Source organism: Neoarius graeffei (genome assembly GCF_027579695.1).
Source record: "Neoarius graeffei isolate fNeoGra1 chromosome 18 unlocalized genomic scaffold, fNeoGra1.pri SUPER_18_unloc_1, whole genome shotgun sequence".
Taxonomy (NCBI): Eukaryota; Metazoa; Chordata; class Actinopteri; order Siluriformes; family Ariidae; genus Neoarius; species Neoarius graeffei.
In genome coordinates, this window is record NW_026869982.1 from 344045 (window position 1) to 359085 (window position 15041).

Consider the following 15041-nt stretch of genomic DNA (forward strand, 5'->3'; position numbering starts at 1 on the left):
CGTTTTTCTTGCCTTGCGATCAGAAGGAAAATTCTTGCCTTGCGACCAGAAGGAAAATTCAAACAGATTTCTGCAAGAAGACAAAATAAAATGCTTACAGTACCTGGTATTCCTAGGCAGTCTCCCACTCAAGTACTAACCAGGCCCAACTCTGTTTAGCTTCTGAGATCAGACGGGATCAGGCGTTGTCAGAGTGGTTTGGCCGTAAGCAACAGCTTGTTGGAAATGTGCCGTTTTTCTTGCCTTGCGATCAGAAGGAAAATTCTTGCCTTGCGACCAGAAGGAAAATTCAAACAGATTTCTGCAAGAAGACAAAATAAAATGCTTACAGTACCTGGTATTCCTAGGCAGTCTCCCACTCAAGTACTAACCAGGCCCAACTCTGTTTAGCTTCTGAGATCAGACAGGATCAGGCGTTGTCAGAGTGGTTTGGCCGTAAGCAACAGCTTGTTGGAAATGTGCCGTTTTTCTTGCCTTGCGATCAGAAGGAAAATTCTTGCCTTGCGACCAGAAGGAAAATTCAAACAGATTTCTGCAAGAAGACAAAATAAAATGCTTACAGTACCTGGTATTCCTAGGCAGTCTCCCACTCAAGTACTAACCAGGCCCAACTCTGTTTAGCTTCTGAGATCAGATGGGATCAGGCGTTGTCAGAGTGGTTTGGACGTAAGCAACAGCTTGTTGGAAATGTGCCGTTTTTCTTGCCTTGCGATCAGAAGGAAAATTCTTGCCTTGCGACCAGAAGGAAAATTCAAACAGATTTCTGCAAGAAGACAAAATAAAATGCTTACAGTACCTGGTATTCCTAGGCAGTCTCACACTCAAGTACTAACCAGGCCCAACTCTGTTTAGCTTCTCAGATCAGACAGGATCAGGCATTGTCAGAGTGGTTTGGATGTAAACAACAGTCTGGAAATGTGTGCCTTGCCTTGCCTTGCCTTGCCTTGCCTTGCCTTGCCTTGCCTTGCCTTGCCTTGCCTTGCGCCCAGAAGGAAAATTCTTGCCTTGCGAGCAGAAGGAAAATTCAAACAGATTTCTGCAAGAAGACAAAATAAAATGCTTACAGTACCTGGTATTCCTAGGCAGTCTCCCACTCAAGTACTAACCAGGCCCAACTCTGTTTAGCTTCTGAGATCAGACAGGATCAGGCGTTGTCAGAGTGGTTTGGCCGTAAGCAACAGCTTGTTGGAAATGTGCCGTTTTTCTTGCCTTGCGATCAGAAGGAAAATTCTTGCCTTGCGACCAGAAGGAAAATTCAAACAGATTTCTGCAAGAAGACAAAATAAAATGCTTACAGTACCTGGTATTCCTAGGCAGTCTCCCACTCAAGTACTAACCAGGCCCAACTCTGTTTAGCTTCTGAGATCAGATGGGATCAGGCGTTGTCAGAGTGGTTTGGACGTAAACAACAGTCTGGAAATGTGTGCCTTGCCTTGCCTTGCCTTGCGCCCAGAAGGAAAATTCTTGCCTTGCGAGCAGAAGGAAAATTCAAACAGATTTCTGCAAGAAGACAAAATAAAATGCTTACAGTACCTGGTATTCCTAGGCAGTCTCCCACTCAAGTACTAACCAGGCAAAACTCTGTTTAGCTTCTGAAATCAGACGGGATCAGGCATTGTCAGAGTGGTTTGGCCGTGAGCAACAGTTTGCTGGAAATGTGCCGTTTTTCTTGCCTTGCCTTGCCTTGCGCCCAGAAGGAAAATTATTGCCTTGCGAGCAGAAGGAAAATTCAAACAGATTTCTGCAAGAAGACAAAATAAAATGCTTACAGTACCTGGTATTCCTAGGCAGTCTCCCACTCAAGTACTAACCAGGCCCAACTCTGTTTAGCTTCTGAGATCAGACGGGATCAGGCGTTGTCAGAGTGGTTTGGCCGTAAGCAACAGCTTGTTGGAAATGTGCCGTTTTTCTTGCCTTGCGATCAGAAGGAAAATTCTTGCCTTGCGACCAGAAGGAAAATTCAAACAGATTTCTGCAAGAAGACAAAATAAAATGCTTACAGTACCTGGTATTCCTAGGCAGTCTCCCACTCAAGTACTAACCAGGCCCAACTCTGTTTAGCTTCTGAGATCAGATGGGATCAGGCGTTGTCAGAGTGGTTTGGACGTAAACAACAGTCTGGAAATGTGTGCCTTGCCTTGCCTTGCCTTGCCTTGCCTTGCGCCCAGAAGGAAAATTCTTGCCTTGCGAGCAGAAGGAAAATTCAAACAGATTTCTGCAAGAAGACAAAATAAAATGCTTACAGTACCTGGTATTCCTAGGCAGTCTCCCACTCAAGTACTAACCAGGCCCAACTCTGTTTAGCTTCTGAGATCAGACGGGATCAGGCGTTGTCAGAGTGGTTTGGCCGTAAGCAACAGCTTGTTGGAAATGTGCCGTTTTTCTTGCCTTGCGATCAGAAGGAAAATTCTTGCCTTGCGACCAGAAGGAAAATTCAAACAGATTTCTGCAAGAAGACAAAATAAAATGCTTACAGTACCTGGTATTCCTAGGCAGTCTCCCACTCAAGTACTAACCAGGCCCAACTCTGTTTAGCTTCTGAGATCAGACGGGATCAGGCGTTGTCAGAGTGGTTTGGCCGTAAGCAACAGCTTGTTGGAAATGTGCCGTTTTTCTTGCCTTGCGATCAGAAGGAAAATTCTTGCCTTGCGACCAGAAGGAAAATTCAAACAGATTTCTGCAAGAAGACAAAATAAAATGCTTACAGTACCTGGTATTCCTAGGCAGTCTCACACTCAAGTACTAACCAGGCCCAACTCTGTTTAGCTTCTGAGATCAGACAGGATCAGGCGTTGTCAGAGTGGTTTGGCCGTAAGCAACAGCTTGTTGGAAATGTGCCGTTTTTCTTGCCTTGCGATCAGAAGGAAAATTCTTGCCTTGCGACCAGAAGGAAAATTCAAACAGATTTCTGCAAGAAGACAAAATAAAATGCTTACAGTACCTGGTATTCCTAGGCAGTCTCCCACTCAAGTACTAACCAGGCCCAACTCTGTTTAGCTTCTGAGATCAGATGGGATCAGGCGTTGTCAGAGTGGTTTGGACGTAAACAACAGTCTGGAAATGTGTGCCTTGCCTTGCCTTGCCTTGCCTTGCGCCCAGAAGGAAAATTCTTGCCTTGCGAGCAGAAGGAAAATTCAAACAGATTTCTGCAAGAAGACAAAATAAAATGCTTACAGTACCTGGTATTCCTAGGCAGTCTCCCACTCAAGTACTAACCAGGCCCAACTCTGTTTAGCTTCTGAGATCAGACGGGATCAGGCGTTGTCAGAGTGGTTTGGCCGTGAGCAACAGCTTGTTGGAAATGTGCCGTTTTTCTTGCCTTGCGATCAGAAGGAAAATTCTTGCCTTGCGACCAGAAGGAAAATTCAAACAGATTTCTGCAAGAAGACAAAATAAAATGCTTACAGTACCTGGTATTCCTAGGCAGTCTCCCACTCAAGTACTAACCAGGCCCAACTCTGTTTAGCTTCTGAGATCAGACGGGATCAGGCGTTGTCAGAGTGGTTTGGCCGTAAGCAACAGCTTGTTGGAAATGTGCCGTTTTTCTTGCCTTGCGATCAGAAGGAAAATTCTTGCCTTGCGACCAGAAGGAAAATTCAAACAGATTTCTGCAAGAAGACAAAATAAAATGCTTACAGTACCTGGTATTCCTAGGCAGTCTCACACTCAAGTACTAACCAGGCCCAACTCTGTTTAGCTTCTCAGATCAGACAGGATCAGGCATTGTCAGAGTGGTTTGGATGTAAACAACAGTCTGGAAATGTGTGCCTTGCCTTGCCTTGCCTTGCCTTGCCTTGCCTTGCCTTGCCTTGCGCCCAGAAGGAAAATTCTTGCCTTGCGAGCAGAAGGAAAATTCAAACAGATTTCTGCAAGAAGACAAAATAAAATGCTTACAGTACCTGGTATTCCTAGGCAGTCTCCCACTCAAGTACTAACCAGGCCCAACTCTGTTTAGCTTCTGAGATCAGACAGGATCAGGCGTTGTCAGAGTGGTTTGGCCGTAAGCAACAGCTTGTTGGAAATGTGCCGTTTTTCTTGCCTTGCGATCAGAAGGAAAATTCTTGCCTTGCGACCAGAAGGAAAATTCAAACAGATTTCTGCAAGAAGACAAAATAAAATGCTTACAGTACCTGGTATTCCTAGGCAGTCTCCCACTCAAGTACTAACCAGGCCCAACTCTGTTTAGCTTCTGAGATCAGATGGGATCAGGCGTTGTCAGAGTGGTTTGGACGTAAACAACAGTCTGGAAATGTGTGCCTTGCCTTGCCTTGCCTTGCCTTGCGCCCAGAAGGAAAATTCTTGCCTTGCGAGCAGAAGGAAAATTCAAACAGATTTCTGCAAGAAGACAAAATAAAATGCTTACAGTACCTGGTATTCCTAGGCAGTCTCCCACTCAAGTACTAACCAGGCCCAACTCTGTTTAGCTTCTGAGATCAGACGGGATCAGGCGTTGTCAGAGTGGTTTGGCCGTAAGCAACAGCTTGTTGGAAATGTGCCGTTTTTCTTGCCTTGCGATCAGAAGGAAAATTCTTGCCTTGCGACCAGAAGGAAAATTCAAACAGATTTCTGCAAGAAGACAAAATAAAATGCTTACAGTACCTGGTATTCCTAGGCAGTCTCCCACTCAAGTACTAACCAGGCCCAACTCTGTTTAGCTTCTGAGATCAGACGGGATCAGGCGTTGTCAGAGTGGTTTGGCCGTAAGCAACAGCTTGTTGGAAATGTGCCGTTTTTCTTGCCTTGCGATCAGAAGGAAAATTCTTGCCTTGCGACCAGAAGGAAAATTCAAACAGATTTCTGCAAGAAGACAAAATAAAATGCTTACAGTACCTGGTATTCCTAGGAACTCTCACACTCAAGTACTAACCAGGCCCAACTCTGTTTAGCTTCTCAGATCAGACAGGATCAGGCATTGTCAGAGTGGTTTGGACGTAAACAACAGTCTGGAAATGTGTGCCTTGCCTTGCCTTGCCTTGCGCCCAGAAGGAAAATTCTTGCCTTGCGAGCAGAAGGAAAATTCAAACAGATTTCTGCAAGAAGACAAAATAAAATGCTTACAGTACCTGGTATTCCTAGGCAGTCTCCCACTCAAGTACTAACCAGGCAAAACTCTGTTTAGCTTCTGAAATCAGACGGGATCAGGCATTGTCAGAGTGGTTTGGCCGTGAGCAACAGTTTGCTGGAAATGTGCCGTTTTTCTTGCCTTGCCTTGCCTTGCGCCCAGAAGGAAAATTATTGCCTTGCGAGCAGAAGGAAAATTCAAACAGATTTCTGCAAGAAGACAAAATAAAATGCTTACAGTACCTGGTATTCCTAGGCAGTCTCCCACTCAAGTACTAACCAGGCCCAACTCTGTTTAGCTTCTGAGATCAGACGGGATCAGGCGTTGTCAGAGTGGTTTGGCCGTAAGCAACAGCTTGTTGGAAATGTGCCGTTTTTCTTGCCTTGCGATCAGAAGGAAAATTCTTGCCTTGCGACCAGAAGGAAAATTCAAACAGATTTCTGCAAGAAGACAAAATAAAATGCTTACAGTACCTGGTATTCCTAGGCAGTCTCCCACTCAAGTACTAACCAGGCCCAACTCTGTTTAGCTTCTGAGATCAGATGGGATCAGGCGTTGTCAGAGTGGTTTGGACGTAAACAACAGTCTGGAAATGTGTGCCTTGCCTTGCCTTGCCTTGCCTTGCCTTGCGCCCAGAAGGAAAATTCTTGCCTTGCGAGCAGAAGGAAAATTCAAACAGATTTCTGCAAGAAGACAAAATAAAATGCTTACAGTACCTGGTATTCCTAGGCAGTCTCCCACTCAAGTACTAACCAGGCCCAACTCTGTTTAGCTTCTGAGATCAGACGGGATCAGGCGTTGTCAGAGTGGTTTGGCCGTAAGCAACAGCTTGTTGGAAATGTGCCGTTTTTCTTGCCTTGCGATCAGAAGGAAAATTCTTGCCTTGCGACCAGAAGGAAAATTCAAACAGATTTCTGCAAGAAGACAAAATAAAATGCTTACAGTACCTGGTATTCCTAGGCAGTCTCCCACTCAAGTACTAACCAGGCCCAACTCTGTTTAGCTTCTGAGATCAGACGGGATCAGGCGTTGTCAGAGTGGTTTGGCCGTAAGCAACAGCTTGTTGGAAATGTGCCGTTTTTCTTGCCTTGCGATCAGAAGGAAAATTCTTGCCTTGCGACCAGAAGGAAAATTCAAACAGATTTCTGCAAGAAGACAAAATAAAATGCTTACAGTACCTGGTATTCCTAGGCAGTCTCACACTCAAGTACTAACCAGGCCCAACTCTGTTTAGCTTCTCAGATCAGACAGGATCAGGCATTGTCAGAGTGGTTTGGATGTAAACAACAGTCTGGAAATGTGTGCCTTGCCTTGCCTTGCCTTGCCTTGCCTTGCCTTGCCTTGCCTTGCCTTGCCTTGCCTTGCCTTGCCTTGCCTTGCCTTGCCTTGCCTTGCCTTGCCTTGCCTTGCCTTGCCTTGCGCCCAGAAGGAAAATTCTTGCCTTGCGAGCAGAAGGAAAATTCAAACAGATTTCTGCAAGAAGACAAAATAAAATGCTTACAGTACCTGGTATTCCTAGGCAGTCTCCCACTCAAGTACTAACCAGGCCCAACTCTGTTTAGCTTCTGAGATCAGATGGGATCAGGCGTTGTCAGAGTGGTTTGGCCGTAAGCAACAGCTTGTTGGAAATGTGCCGTTTTTCTTGCCTTGCGATCAGATGGAAAATTCTTGCCTTGCGACCAGAAGGAAAATTCAAACAGATTTCTGCAAGAAGACAAAATAAAATGCTTACAGTACCTGGTATTCCTAGGCAGTCTCCCACTCAAGTACTAACCAGGCCCAACTCTGTTTAGCTTCTGAGATCAGATGGGATCAGGCGTTGTCAGAGTGGTTTGGACGTAAACAACAGTCTGGAAATGTGTGCCTTGCCTTGCCTTGCCTTGCCTTGCGCCCAGAAGGAAAATTCTTGCCTTGCGAGCAGAAGGAAAATTCAAACAGATTTCTGCAAGAAGACAAAATAAAATGCTTACAGTACCTGGTATTCCTAGGCAGTCTCCCACTCAAGTACTAACCAGGCCCAACTCTGTTTAGCTTCTGAGATCAGACGGGATCAGGCGTTGTCAGAGTGGTTTGGCCGTAAGCAACAGCTTGTTGGAAATGTGCCGTTTTTCTTGCCTTGCGATCAGAAGGAAAATTCTTGCCTTGCGACCAGAAGGAAAATTCAAACAGATTTCTGCAAGAAGACAAAATAAAATGCTTACAGTACCTGGTATTCCTAGGCAGTCTCCCACTCAAGTACTAACCAGGCCCAACTCTGTTTAGCTTCTGAGATCAGACGGGATCAGGCGTTGTCAGAGTGGTTTGGCCGTAAGCAACAGCTTGTTGGAAATGTGCCGTTTTTCTTGCCTTGCGATCAGAAGGAAAATTCTTGCCTTGCGACCAGAAGGAAAATTCAAACAGATTTCTGCAAGAAGACAAAATAAAATGCTTACAGTACCTGGTATTCCTAGGCAGTCTCACACTCAAGTACTAACCAGGCCCAACTCTGTTTAGCTTCTCAGATCAGACAGGATCAGGCATTGTCAGAGTGGTTTGGACGTAAACAACAGTCTGGAAATGTGTGCCTTGCCTTGCCTTGCCTTGCGCCCAGAAGGAAAATTCTTGCCTTGCGAGCAGAAGGAAAATTCAAACAGATTTCTGCAAGAAGACAAAATAAAATGCTTACAGTACCTGGTATTCCTAGGCAGTCTCCCACTCAAGTACTAACCAGGCAAAACTCTGTTTAGCTTCTGAAATCAGACGGGATCAGGCATTGTCAGAGTGGTTTGGCCGTGAGCAACAGTTTGCTGGAAATGTGCCGTTTTTCTTGCCTTGCCTTGCCTTGCGCCCAGAAGGAAAATTATTGCCTTGCGAGCAGAAGGAAAATTCAAACAGATTTCTGCAAGAAGACAAAATAAAATGCTTACAGTACCTGGTATTCCTAGGCAGTCTCCCACTCAAGTACTAACCAGGCCCAACTCTGTTTAGCTTCTGAGATCAGACGGGATCAGGCGTTGTCAGAGTGGTTTGGCCGTAAGCAACAGCTTGTTGGAAATGTGCCGTTTTTCTTGCCTTGCGATCAGAAGGAAAATTCTTGCCTTGCGACCAGAAGGAAAATTCAAACAGATTTCTGCAAGAAGACAAAATAAAATGCTTACAGTACCTGGTATTCCTAGGCAGTCTCCCACTCAAGTACTAACCAGGCCCAACTCTGTTTAGCTTCTGAGATCAGATGGGATCAGGCGTTGTCAGAGTGGTTTGGACGTAAACAACAGTCTGGAAATGTGTGCCTTGCCTTGCCTTGCCTTGCCTTGCCTTGCGCCCAGAAGGAAAATTCTTGCCTTGCGAGCAGAAGGAAAATTCAAACAGATTTCTGCAAGAAGACAAAATAAAATGCTTACAGTACCTGGTATTCCTAGGCAGTCTCCCACTCAAGTACTAACCAGGCCCAACTCTGTTTAGCTTCTGAGATCAGACGGGATCAGGCATTGTCAGAGTGGTTTGGCCGTAAGCAACAGCTTGTTGGAAATGTGCCGTTTTTCTTGCCTTGCGATCAGAAGGAAAATTCTTGCCTTGCGACCAGAAGGAAAATTCAAACAGATTTCTGCAAGAAGACAAAATAAAATGCTTACAGTACCTGGTATTCCTAGGCAGTCTCCCACTCAAGTACTAACCAGGCCCAACTCTGTTTAGCTTCTGAGATCAGACGGGATCAGGCGTTGTCAGAGTGGTTTGGCCGTAAGCAACAGCTTGTTGGAAATGTGCCGTTTTTCTTGCCTTGCGATCAGAAGGAAAATTCTTGCCTTGCGACCAGAAGGAAAATTCAAACAGATTTCTGCAAGAAGACAAAATAAAATGCTTACAGTACCTGGTATTCCTAGGCAGTCTCACACTCAAGTACTAACCAGGCCCAACTCTGTTTAGCTTCTCAGATCAGACAGGATCAGGCATTGTCAGAGTGGTTTGGATGTAAACAACAGTCTGGAAATGTGTGCCTTGCCTTGCCTTGCCTTGCCTTGCCTTGCCTTGCCTTGCCTTGCCTTGCCTTGCCTTGCCTTGCCTTGCCTTGCCTTGCCTTGCGCCCAGAAGGAAAATTCTTGCCTTGCGAGCAGAAGGAAAATTCAAACAGATTTCTGCAAGAAGACAAAATAAAATGCTTACAGTACCTGGTATTCCTAGGCAGTCTCCCACTCAAGTACTAACCAGGCCCAACTCTGTTTAGCTTCTGAGATCAGACGGGATCAGGCGTTGTCAGAGTGGTTTGGCCGTAAGCAACAGCTTGTTGGAAATGTGCCGTTTTTCTTGCCTTGCGATCAGAAGGAAAATTCTTGCCTTGCGACCAGAAGGAAAATTCAAACAGATTTCTGCAAGAAGACAAAATAAAATGCTTACAGTACCTGGTATTCCTAGGCAGTCTCCCACTCAAGTACTAACCAGGCCCAACTCTGTTTAGCTTCTGAGATCAGATGGGATCAGGCGTTGTCAGAGTGGTTTGGACGTAAACAACAGTCTGGAAATGTGTGCCTTGCCTTGCCTTGCCTTGCCTTGCCTTGCCTTGCCTTGCCTTGCCTTGCGCCCAGAAGGAAAATTCTTGCCTTGCGAGCAGAAGGAAAATTCAAACAGATTTCTGCAAGAAGACAAAATAAAATGCTTACAGTACCTGGTATTCCTAGGCAGTCTCCCACTCAAGTACTAACCAGGCCCAACTCTGTTTAGCTTCTGAAATCAGACGGGATCAGGCATTGTCAGAGTGGTTTGGCCGTGAGCAACAGTTTGCTGGAAATGTGCCGTTTTTCTTGCCTTGCCTTGCCTTGCACCCAGAAGGAAAATTATTGCCTTGCGAGCAGAAGGAAAATTCAAACAGATTTCTGCAAGAAGACAAAATAAAATGCTTACAGTACCTGGTATTCCTAGGCAGTCTCCCACTCAAGTACTAACCAGGCCCAACTCTGTTTAGCTTCTGAGATCAGACGGGATCAGGCGTTGTCAGAGTGGTTTGGCCGTAAGCAACAGCTTGTTGGAAATGTGCCGTTTTTCTTGCCTTGCGATCAGAAGGAAAATTCTTGCCTTGCGACCAGAAGGAAAATTCAAACAGATTTCTGCAAGAAGACAAAATAAAATGCTTACAGTACCTGGTATTCCTAGGCAGTCTCACACTCAAGTACTAACCAGGCCCAACTCTGTTTAGCTTCTCAGATCAGACAGGATCAGGCATTGTCAGAGTGGTTTGGACGTAAACAACAGTCTGGAAATGTGTGCCTTGCCTTGCCTTGCCTTGCCTTGCCTTGCGCCCAGAAGGAAAATTCTTGCCTTGCGAGCAGAAGGAAAATTCAAACAGATTTCTGCAAGAAGACAAAATAAAATGCTTACAGTACCTGGTATTCCTAGGCAGTCTCCCACTCAAGTACTAACCAGGCCCAACTCTGTTTAGCTTCTGAAATCAGACGGGATCAGGCATTGTCAGAGTGGTTTGGCCGTGAGCAACAGTTTGCTGGAAATGTGCCGTTTTTCTTGCCTTGCCTTGCCTTGCGCCCAGAAGGAAAATTATTGCCTTGCTAGCAGAAGGAAAATTCAAACAGATTTCTGCAAGAAGACAAAATAAAATGCTTACAGTACCGGGTATTCCTAGGCAGTCTCCCACTCAAGTACTAACCAGGCCCAACTCTGTTTAGCTTCTGAGATCAGACGGGATCAGGCGTTGTCAGAGTGGTTTGGCCGTAAGCAACAGCTTGTTGGAAATGTGCCGTTTTTCTTGCCTTGCGATCAGAAGGAAAATTCTTGCCTTGCGACCAGAAGGAAAATTCAAACAGATTTCTGCAAGAAGACAAAATAAAATGCTTACAGTACCTGGTATTCCTAGGCAGTCTCACACTCAAGTACTAACCAGGCCCAACTCTGTTTAGCTTCTCAGATCAGACAGGATCAGGCATTGTCAGAGTGGTTTGGACGTAAACAACAGTCTGGAAATGTGTGCCTTGCCTTGCCTTGCCTTGCCTTGCCTTGCCTTGCCTTGCCTTGCCTTGCGCCCAGAAGGAAAATTCTTGCCTTGCGAGCAGAAGGAAAATTCAAACAGATTTCTGCAAGAAGACAAAATAAAATGCTTACAGTACCTGGTATTCCTAGGCAGTCTCACACTCAAGTACTAACCAGGCCCAACTCTGTTTAGCTTCTCAGATCAGACAGGATCAGGCATTGTCAGAGTGGTTTGGACGTAAACAACAGTCTGGAAATGTGTGCCTTGCCTTGCCTTGCGCCCAGAAGGAAAATTCTTGCCTTGCGAGCAGAAGGAAAATTCAAACAGATTTCTGCAAGAAGACAAAATAAAATGCTTACAGTACCTGGTATTCCTAGGCAGTCTCCCACTCAAGTACTAACCAGGCAAAACTCTGTTTAGCTTCTGAAATCAGACGGGATCAGGCATTGTCAGAGTGGTTTGGCCGTGAGCAACAGTTTGCTGGAAATGTGCCGTTTTTCTTGCCTTGCCTTGCCTTGCGCCCAGAAGGAAAATTATTGCCTTGCGAGCAGAAGGAAAATTCAAACAGATTTCTGCAAGAAGACAAAATAAAATGCTTACAGTACCTGGTATTCCTAGGCAGTCTCCCACTCAAGTACTAACCAGGCCCAACTCTGTTTAGCTTCTGAGATCAGACGGGATCAGGCGTTGTCAGAGTGGTTTGGCCGTAAGCAACAGCTTGTTGGAAATGTGCCGTTTTTCTTGCCTTGCGATCAGAAGGAAAATTCTTGCCTTGCGACCAGAAGGAAAATTCAAACAGATTTCTGCAAGAAGACAAAATAAAATGCTTACAGTACCTGGTATTCCTAGGCAGTCTCACACTCAAGTACTAACCAGGCCCAACTCTGTTTAGCTTCTCAGATCAGACAGGATCAGGCATTGTCAGAGTGGTTTGGACGTAAACAACAGTCTGGAAATGTGTGCCTTGCCTTGCCTTGCCTTGCCTTGCGCCCAGAAGGAAAATTCTTGCCTTGCGAGCAGAAGGAAAATTCAAACAGATTTCTGCAAGAAGACAAAATAAAATGCTTACAGTACCTGGTATTCCTAGGCAGTCTCCCACTCAAGTACTAACCAGGCCCAACTCTGTTTAGCTTCTGAAATCAGACGGGATCAGGCATTGTCAGAGTGGTTTGGCCGTGAGCAACAGTTTGCTGGAAATGTGCCGTTTTTCTTGCCTTGCCTTGCCTTGCACCCAGAAGGAAAATTATTGCCTTGCGAGCAGAAGGAAAATTCAAACAGATTTCTGCAAGAAGACAAAATAAAATGCTTACAGTACCTGGTATTCCTAGGCAGTCTCCCACTCAAGTACTAACCAGGCCCAACTCTGTTTAGCTTCTGAGATCAGACGGGATCAGGCGTTGTCAGAGTGGTTTGGCCGTAAGCAACAGCTTGTTGGAAATGTGCCGTTTTTCTTGCCTTGCGATCAGAAGGAAAATTCTTGCCTTGCGACCAGAAGGAAAATTCAAACAGATTTCTGCAAGAAGACAAAATAAAATGCTTACAGTACCTGGTATTCCTAGGCAGTCTCACACTCAAGTACTAACCAGGCCCAACTCTGTTTAGCTTCTCAGATCAGACAGGATCAGGCATTGTCAGAGTGGTTTGGACGTAAACAACAGTCTGGAAATGTGTGCCTTGCCTTGCCTTGCCTTGCCTTGCGCCCAGAAGGAAAATTCTTGCCTTGCGAGCAGAAGGAAAATTCAAACAGATTTCTGCAAGAAGACAAAATAAAATGCTTACAGTACCTGGTATTCCTAGGCAGTCTCACACTCAAGTACTAACCAGGCCCAACTCTGTTTAGCTTCTGAAATCAGACGGGATCAGGCATTGTCAGAGTGGTTTGGCCGTGAGCAACAGCTTGTTGGAAATGTGCCGTTTTTCTTGCCTTGCCTTGCCTTGCGCCCAGAAGGAAAATTATTGCCTTGCGAGCAGAAGGAAAATTCAAACAGATTTCTGCAAGAAGACAAAATAAAATGCTTACAGTACCTGGTATTCCTAGGCAGTCTCCCACTCAAGTACTAACCAGGCCCAACTCTGTTTAGCTTCTGAGATCAGACGGGATCAGGCGTTGTCAGAGTGGTTTGGCCGTAAGCAACAGCTTGTTGGAAATGTGCCGTTTTTCTTGCCTTGCGATCAGAAGGAAAATTCTTGCCTTGCGACCAGAAGGAAAATTCAAACAGATTTCTGCAAGAAGACAAAATAAAATGCTTACAGTACCTGGTATTCCTAGGCAGTCTCACACTCAAGTACTAACCAGGCCCAACTCTGTTTAGCTTCTCAGATCAGACAGGATCAGGCATTGTCAGAGTGGTTTGGACGTAAACAGCAGTCTGGAAATGTGTGCCTTGCCTTGCCTTGCCTTGCCTTGCGCCCAGAAGGAAAATTCTTGCCTTGCGAGCAGAAGGAAAATTCAAACAGATTTCTGCAAGAAGACAAAATAAAATGCTTACAGTACCTGGTATTCCTAGGCAGTCTCCCACTCAAGTACTAACCAGGCCCAACTCTGTTTAGCTTCTGAAATCAGACGGGATCAGGCATTGTCAGAGTGGTTTGGCCGTGAGCAACAGTTTGCTGGAAATGTGCCGTTTTTCTTGCCTTGCCTTGCCTTGCGCCCAGAAGGAAAATTATTGCCTTGCGAGCAGAAGGAAAATTCAAACAGATTTCTGCAAGAAGACAAAATAAAATGCTTACAGTACCTGGTATTCCTAGGCAGTCTCCCACTCAAGTACTAACCAGGCCCAACTCTGTTTAGCTTCTGAGATCAGACGGGATCAGGCGTTGTCAGAGTGGTTTGGCCGTAAGCAACAGCTTGTTGGAAATGTGCCGTTTTTCTTGCCTTGCGATCAGAAGGAAAATTCTTGCCTTGCGACCAGAAGGAAAATTCAAACAGATTTCTGCAAGAAGACAAAATAAAATGCTTACAGTACCTGGTATTCCTAGGCAGTCTCACACTCAAGTACTAACCAGGCCCAACTCTGTTTAGCTTCTCAGATCAGACAGGATCAGGCATTGTCAGAGTGGTTTGGACGTAAACAACAGTCTGGAAATGTGTGCCTTGCCTTGCCTTGCCTTGCCTTGCCTTGCGCCCAGAAGGAAAATTCTTGCCTTGCGAGCAGAAGGAAAATTCAAACAGATTTCTGCAAGAAGACAAAATAAAATGCTTACAGTACCTGGTATTCCTAGGCAGTCTCCCACTCAAGTACTAACCAGGCCCAACTCTGTTTAGCTTCTGAGATCAGACGGGATCAGGCGTTGTCAGAGTGGTTTGGCCGTAAGCAACAGCTTGTTGGAAATGTGCCGTTTTTCTTGCCTTGCGATCAGAAGGAAAATTCTTGCCTTGCGACCAGAAGGAAAATTCAAACAGATTTCTGCAAGAAGACAAAATAAAATGCTTACAGTACCTGGTATTCCTAGGCAGTCTCCCACTCAAGTACTAACCAGGCCCAACTCTGTTTAGCTTCTGAGATCAGACGGGATCAGGCGTTGTCAGAGTGGTTTGGCCGTAAGCAACAGCTTGTTGGAAATGTGCCGTTTTTCTTGCCTTGCGATCAGAAGGAAAATTCTTGCCTTGCGACCAGAAGGAAAATTCAAACAGATTTCTGCAAGAAGACAAAATAAAATGCTTACAGTACCTGGTATTCCTAGGCAGTCTCACACTCAAGTACTAACCAGGCCCAACTCTGTTTAGCTTCTCAGATCAGACAGGATCAGGCATTGTCAGAGTGGTTTGGACGTAAACAACAGTCTGGAAATGTGTGCCTTGCCTTGCCTTGCCTTGCCTTGCCTTGCGCCCAGAAGGAAAATTCTTGCCTTGCGAGCAGAAGGAAAATTCAAACAGATTTCTGCAAGAAGACAAAATAAAATGCTTACAGTACCTGGTATTCCTAGGCAGTCTCCCACTCAAGTACTAACCAGGCCCAACTCTGTTTAGCTTCTGAGATCAGACGGGATCAGGCGTTGTCAGAGTGGTTTGGCCGTAAGCAACAG

The 15041-nt window shown here is 45.4% G+C and overlaps 31 non-coding genes and 32 pseudogenes across 31 annotated transcripts; all 63 read right to left on the minus strand.

Moving 5' to 3' along the window:
* Window positions 1-91: 91 nt before the first annotated feature.
* LOC132876597 (5S ribosomal RNA) lies at window positions 92-210 on the minus strand. The gene has a single exon (XR_009652308.1). It is a non-coding gene; the product is annotated as a 5S ribosomal RNA (ribosomal RNA).
* A 112-nt stretch (window positions 211-322) lies between these two features.
* On the minus strand, window positions 323-441 carry LOC132877991 (5S ribosomal RNA). The gene has a single exon (XR_009653648.1). It is a non-coding gene; the product is annotated as a 5S ribosomal RNA (ribosomal RNA).
* A 112-nt stretch (window positions 442-553) lies between these two features.
* LOC132877942 (5S ribosomal RNA) lies at window positions 554-672 on the minus strand. Its single transcript, XR_009653600.1, has one exon. It is a non-coding gene; the product is annotated as a 5S ribosomal RNA (ribosomal RNA).
* A 112-nt stretch (window positions 673-784) lies between these two features.
* Window positions 785-903, minus strand: LOC132881211 (5S ribosomal RNA; annotated as a pseudogene).
* A 154-nt stretch (window positions 904-1057) lies between these two features.
* Window positions 1058-1176, minus strand: LOC132877994 (5S ribosomal RNA). The gene has a single exon (XR_009653650.1). It is a non-coding gene; the product is annotated as a 5S ribosomal RNA (ribosomal RNA).
* Window positions 1177-1288: 112 nt separating this feature from the next.
* Window positions 1289-1407, minus strand: LOC132878037 (5S ribosomal RNA; annotated as a pseudogene).
* A 114-nt stretch (window positions 1408-1521) lies between these two features.
* LOC132879963 (5S ribosomal RNA) lies at window positions 1522-1640 on the minus strand (annotated as a pseudogene).
* Window positions 1641-1762: 122 nt separating this feature from the next.
* LOC132876608 (5S ribosomal RNA) lies at window positions 1763-1881 on the minus strand. Its single transcript, XR_009652319.1, has one exon. It is a non-coding gene; the product is annotated as a 5S ribosomal RNA (ribosomal RNA).
* Window positions 1882-1993: 112 nt separating this feature from the next.
* On the minus strand, window positions 1994-2112 carry LOC132878038 (5S ribosomal RNA; annotated as a pseudogene).
* A 124-nt stretch (window positions 2113-2236) lies between these two features.
* On the minus strand, window positions 2237-2355 carry LOC132876622 (5S ribosomal RNA). Its single transcript, XR_009652331.1, has one exon. It is a non-coding gene; the product is annotated as a 5S ribosomal RNA (ribosomal RNA).
* A 112-nt stretch (window positions 2356-2467) lies between these two features.
* Window positions 2468-2586, minus strand: LOC132876633 (5S ribosomal RNA). The gene has a single exon (XR_009652342.1). It is a non-coding gene; the product is annotated as a 5S ribosomal RNA (ribosomal RNA).
* A 112-nt stretch (window positions 2587-2698) lies between these two features.
* On the minus strand, window positions 2699-2817 carry LOC132879384 (5S ribosomal RNA; annotated as a pseudogene).
* A 112-nt stretch (window positions 2818-2929) lies between these two features.
* On the minus strand, window positions 2930-3048 carry LOC132878039 (5S ribosomal RNA; annotated as a pseudogene).
* A 119-nt stretch (window positions 3049-3167) lies between these two features.
* LOC132877967 (5S ribosomal RNA) lies at window positions 3168-3286 on the minus strand. The gene has a single exon (XR_009653624.1). It is a non-coding gene; the product is annotated as a 5S ribosomal RNA (ribosomal RNA).
* Window positions 3287-3398: 112 nt separating this feature from the next.
* On the minus strand, window positions 3399-3517 carry LOC132876645 (5S ribosomal RNA). Its single transcript, XR_009652353.1, has one exon. It is a non-coding gene; the product is annotated as a 5S ribosomal RNA (ribosomal RNA).
* Window positions 3518-3629: 112 nt separating this feature from the next.
* On the minus strand, window positions 3630-3748 carry LOC132881212 (5S ribosomal RNA; annotated as a pseudogene).
* Window positions 3749-3887: 139 nt separating this feature from the next.
* Window positions 3888-4006, minus strand: LOC132877995 (5S ribosomal RNA). The gene has a single exon (XR_009653651.1). It is a non-coding gene; the product is annotated as a 5S ribosomal RNA (ribosomal RNA).
* Window positions 4007-4118: 112 nt separating this feature from the next.
* Window positions 4119-4237, minus strand: LOC132878042 (5S ribosomal RNA; annotated as a pseudogene).
* Window positions 4238-4356: 119 nt separating this feature from the next.
* Window positions 4357-4475, minus strand: LOC132876657 (5S ribosomal RNA). The gene has a single exon (XR_009652364.1). It is a non-coding gene; the product is annotated as a 5S ribosomal RNA (ribosomal RNA).
* Window positions 4476-4587: 112 nt separating this feature from the next.
* LOC132876668 (5S ribosomal RNA) lies at window positions 4588-4706 on the minus strand. The gene has a single exon (XR_009652375.1). It is a non-coding gene; the product is annotated as a 5S ribosomal RNA (ribosomal RNA).
* A 112-nt stretch (window positions 4707-4818) lies between these two features.
* On the minus strand, window positions 4819-4937 carry LOC132880115 (5S ribosomal RNA; annotated as a pseudogene).
* Window positions 4938-5051: 114 nt separating this feature from the next.
* Window positions 5052-5170, minus strand: LOC132879964 (5S ribosomal RNA; annotated as a pseudogene).
* Window positions 5171-5292: 122 nt separating this feature from the next.
* On the minus strand, window positions 5293-5411 carry LOC132876679 (5S ribosomal RNA). Its single transcript, XR_009652386.1, has one exon. It is a non-coding gene; the product is annotated as a 5S ribosomal RNA (ribosomal RNA).
* Window positions 5412-5523: 112 nt separating this feature from the next.
* Window positions 5524-5642, minus strand: LOC132878043 (5S ribosomal RNA; annotated as a pseudogene).
* A 124-nt stretch (window positions 5643-5766) lies between these two features.
* On the minus strand, window positions 5767-5885 carry LOC132876690 (5S ribosomal RNA). The gene has a single exon (XR_009652397.1). It is a non-coding gene; the product is annotated as a 5S ribosomal RNA (ribosomal RNA).
* A 112-nt stretch (window positions 5886-5997) lies between these two features.
* On the minus strand, window positions 5998-6116 carry LOC132876701 (5S ribosomal RNA). The gene has a single exon (XR_009652408.1). It is a non-coding gene; the product is annotated as a 5S ribosomal RNA (ribosomal RNA).
* A 112-nt stretch (window positions 6117-6228) lies between these two features.
* On the minus strand, window positions 6229-6347 carry LOC132881213 (5S ribosomal RNA; annotated as a pseudogene).
* A 209-nt stretch (window positions 6348-6556) lies between these two features.
* Window positions 6557-6675, minus strand: LOC132877430 (5S ribosomal RNA). The gene has a single exon (XR_009653108.1). It is a non-coding gene; the product is annotated as a 5S ribosomal RNA (ribosomal RNA).
* Window positions 6676-6787: 112 nt separating this feature from the next.
* LOC132878044 (5S ribosomal RNA) lies at window positions 6788-6906 on the minus strand (annotated as a pseudogene).
* A 119-nt stretch (window positions 6907-7025) lies between these two features.
* LOC132876713 (5S ribosomal RNA) lies at window positions 7026-7144 on the minus strand. Its single transcript, XR_009652419.1, has one exon. It is a non-coding gene; the product is annotated as a 5S ribosomal RNA (ribosomal RNA).
* Window positions 7145-7256: 112 nt separating this feature from the next.
* Window positions 7257-7375, minus strand: LOC132876724 (5S ribosomal RNA). Its single transcript, XR_009652430.1, has one exon. It is a non-coding gene; the product is annotated as a 5S ribosomal RNA (ribosomal RNA).
* Window positions 7376-7487: 112 nt separating this feature from the next.
* LOC132880160 (5S ribosomal RNA) lies at window positions 7488-7606 on the minus strand (annotated as a pseudogene).
* Window positions 7607-7720: 114 nt separating this feature from the next.
* Window positions 7721-7839, minus strand: LOC132879965 (5S ribosomal RNA; annotated as a pseudogene).
* A 122-nt stretch (window positions 7840-7961) lies between these two features.
* On the minus strand, window positions 7962-8080 carry LOC132876737 (5S ribosomal RNA). Its single transcript, XR_009652442.1, has one exon. It is a non-coding gene; the product is annotated as a 5S ribosomal RNA (ribosomal RNA).
* A 112-nt stretch (window positions 8081-8192) lies between these two features.
* On the minus strand, window positions 8193-8311 carry LOC132878045 (5S ribosomal RNA; annotated as a pseudogene).
* A 124-nt stretch (window positions 8312-8435) lies between these two features.
* Window positions 8436-8554, minus strand: LOC132877922 (5S ribosomal RNA). Its single transcript, XR_009653581.1, has one exon. It is a non-coding gene; the product is annotated as a 5S ribosomal RNA (ribosomal RNA).
* Window positions 8555-8666: 112 nt separating this feature from the next.
* LOC132876748 (5S ribosomal RNA) lies at window positions 8667-8785 on the minus strand. Its single transcript, XR_009652453.1, has one exon. It is a non-coding gene; the product is annotated as a 5S ribosomal RNA (ribosomal RNA).
* A 112-nt stretch (window positions 8786-8897) lies between these two features.
* LOC132881214 (5S ribosomal RNA) lies at window positions 8898-9016 on the minus strand (annotated as a pseudogene).
* Window positions 9017-9195: 179 nt separating this feature from the next.
* On the minus strand, window positions 9196-9314 carry LOC132876759 (5S ribosomal RNA). The gene has a single exon (XR_009652464.1). It is a non-coding gene; the product is annotated as a 5S ribosomal RNA (ribosomal RNA).
* Window positions 9315-9426: 112 nt separating this feature from the next.
* On the minus strand, window positions 9427-9545 carry LOC132878046 (5S ribosomal RNA; annotated as a pseudogene).
* A 144-nt stretch (window positions 9546-9689) lies between these two features.
* On the minus strand, window positions 9690-9808 carry LOC132879031 (5S ribosomal RNA; annotated as a pseudogene).
* A 122-nt stretch (window positions 9809-9930) lies between these two features.
* LOC132876771 (5S ribosomal RNA) lies at window positions 9931-10049 on the minus strand. The gene has a single exon (XR_009652475.1). It is a non-coding gene; the product is annotated as a 5S ribosomal RNA (ribosomal RNA).
* Window positions 10050-10161: 112 nt separating this feature from the next.
* LOC132880161 (5S ribosomal RNA) lies at window positions 10162-10280 on the minus strand (annotated as a pseudogene).
* Window positions 10281-10404: 124 nt separating this feature from the next.
* On the minus strand, window positions 10405-10523 carry LOC132879032 (5S ribosomal RNA; annotated as a pseudogene).
* A 122-nt stretch (window positions 10524-10645) lies between these two features.
* On the minus strand, window positions 10646-10764 carry LOC132876835 (5S ribosomal RNA). Its single transcript, XR_009652535.1, has one exon. It is a non-coding gene; the product is annotated as a 5S ribosomal RNA (ribosomal RNA).
* A 112-nt stretch (window positions 10765-10876) lies between these two features.
* On the minus strand, window positions 10877-10995 carry LOC132880162 (5S ribosomal RNA; annotated as a pseudogene).
* Window positions 10996-11139: 144 nt separating this feature from the next.
* Window positions 11140-11258, minus strand: LOC132880163 (5S ribosomal RNA; annotated as a pseudogene).
* Window positions 11259-11367: 109 nt separating this feature from the next.
* On the minus strand, window positions 11368-11486 carry LOC132879966 (5S ribosomal RNA; annotated as a pseudogene).
* A 122-nt stretch (window positions 11487-11608) lies between these two features.
* LOC132876783 (5S ribosomal RNA) lies at window positions 11609-11727 on the minus strand. Its single transcript, XR_009652486.1, has one exon. It is a non-coding gene; the product is annotated as a 5S ribosomal RNA (ribosomal RNA).
* A 112-nt stretch (window positions 11728-11839) lies between these two features.
* Window positions 11840-11958, minus strand: LOC132880164 (5S ribosomal RNA; annotated as a pseudogene).
* Window positions 11959-12077: 119 nt separating this feature from the next.
* Window positions 12078-12196, minus strand: LOC132879033 (5S ribosomal RNA; annotated as a pseudogene).
* Window positions 12197-12318: 122 nt separating this feature from the next.
* LOC132876795 (5S ribosomal RNA) lies at window positions 12319-12437 on the minus strand. The gene has a single exon (XR_009652497.1). It is a non-coding gene; the product is annotated as a 5S ribosomal RNA (ribosomal RNA).
* Window positions 12438-12549: 112 nt separating this feature from the next.
* Window positions 12550-12668, minus strand: LOC132880165 (5S ribosomal RNA; annotated as a pseudogene).
* Window positions 12669-12787: 119 nt separating this feature from the next.
* On the minus strand, window positions 12788-12906 carry LOC132879628 (5S ribosomal RNA; annotated as a pseudogene).
* A 122-nt stretch (window positions 12907-13028) lies between these two features.
* On the minus strand, window positions 13029-13147 carry LOC132876807 (5S ribosomal RNA). The gene has a single exon (XR_009652508.1). It is a non-coding gene; the product is annotated as a 5S ribosomal RNA (ribosomal RNA).
* A 112-nt stretch (window positions 13148-13259) lies between these two features.
* On the minus strand, window positions 13260-13378 carry LOC132880166 (5S ribosomal RNA; annotated as a pseudogene).
* A 119-nt stretch (window positions 13379-13497) lies between these two features.
* On the minus strand, window positions 13498-13616 carry LOC132879034 (5S ribosomal RNA; annotated as a pseudogene).
* A 122-nt stretch (window positions 13617-13738) lies between these two features.
* Window positions 13739-13857, minus strand: LOC132876818 (5S ribosomal RNA). The gene has a single exon (XR_009652519.1). It is a non-coding gene; the product is annotated as a 5S ribosomal RNA (ribosomal RNA).
* Window positions 13858-13969: 112 nt separating this feature from the next.
* LOC132880168 (5S ribosomal RNA) lies at window positions 13970-14088 on the minus strand (annotated as a pseudogene).
* A 124-nt stretch (window positions 14089-14212) lies between these two features.
* Window positions 14213-14331, minus strand: LOC132876830 (5S ribosomal RNA). The gene has a single exon (XR_009652531.1). It is a non-coding gene; the product is annotated as a 5S ribosomal RNA (ribosomal RNA).
* Window positions 14332-14443: 112 nt separating this feature from the next.
* Window positions 14444-14562, minus strand: LOC132876842 (5S ribosomal RNA). Its single transcript, XR_009652542.1, has one exon. It is a non-coding gene; the product is annotated as a 5S ribosomal RNA (ribosomal RNA).
* A 112-nt stretch (window positions 14563-14674) lies between these two features.
* Window positions 14675-14793, minus strand: LOC132880169 (5S ribosomal RNA; annotated as a pseudogene).
* A 124-nt stretch (window positions 14794-14917) lies between these two features.
* Window positions 14918-15036, minus strand: LOC132876855 (5S ribosomal RNA). The gene has a single exon (XR_009652554.1). It is a non-coding gene; the product is annotated as a 5S ribosomal RNA (ribosomal RNA).
* Between the last annotated feature and the right edge of the window lie 5 nt (window positions 15037-15041).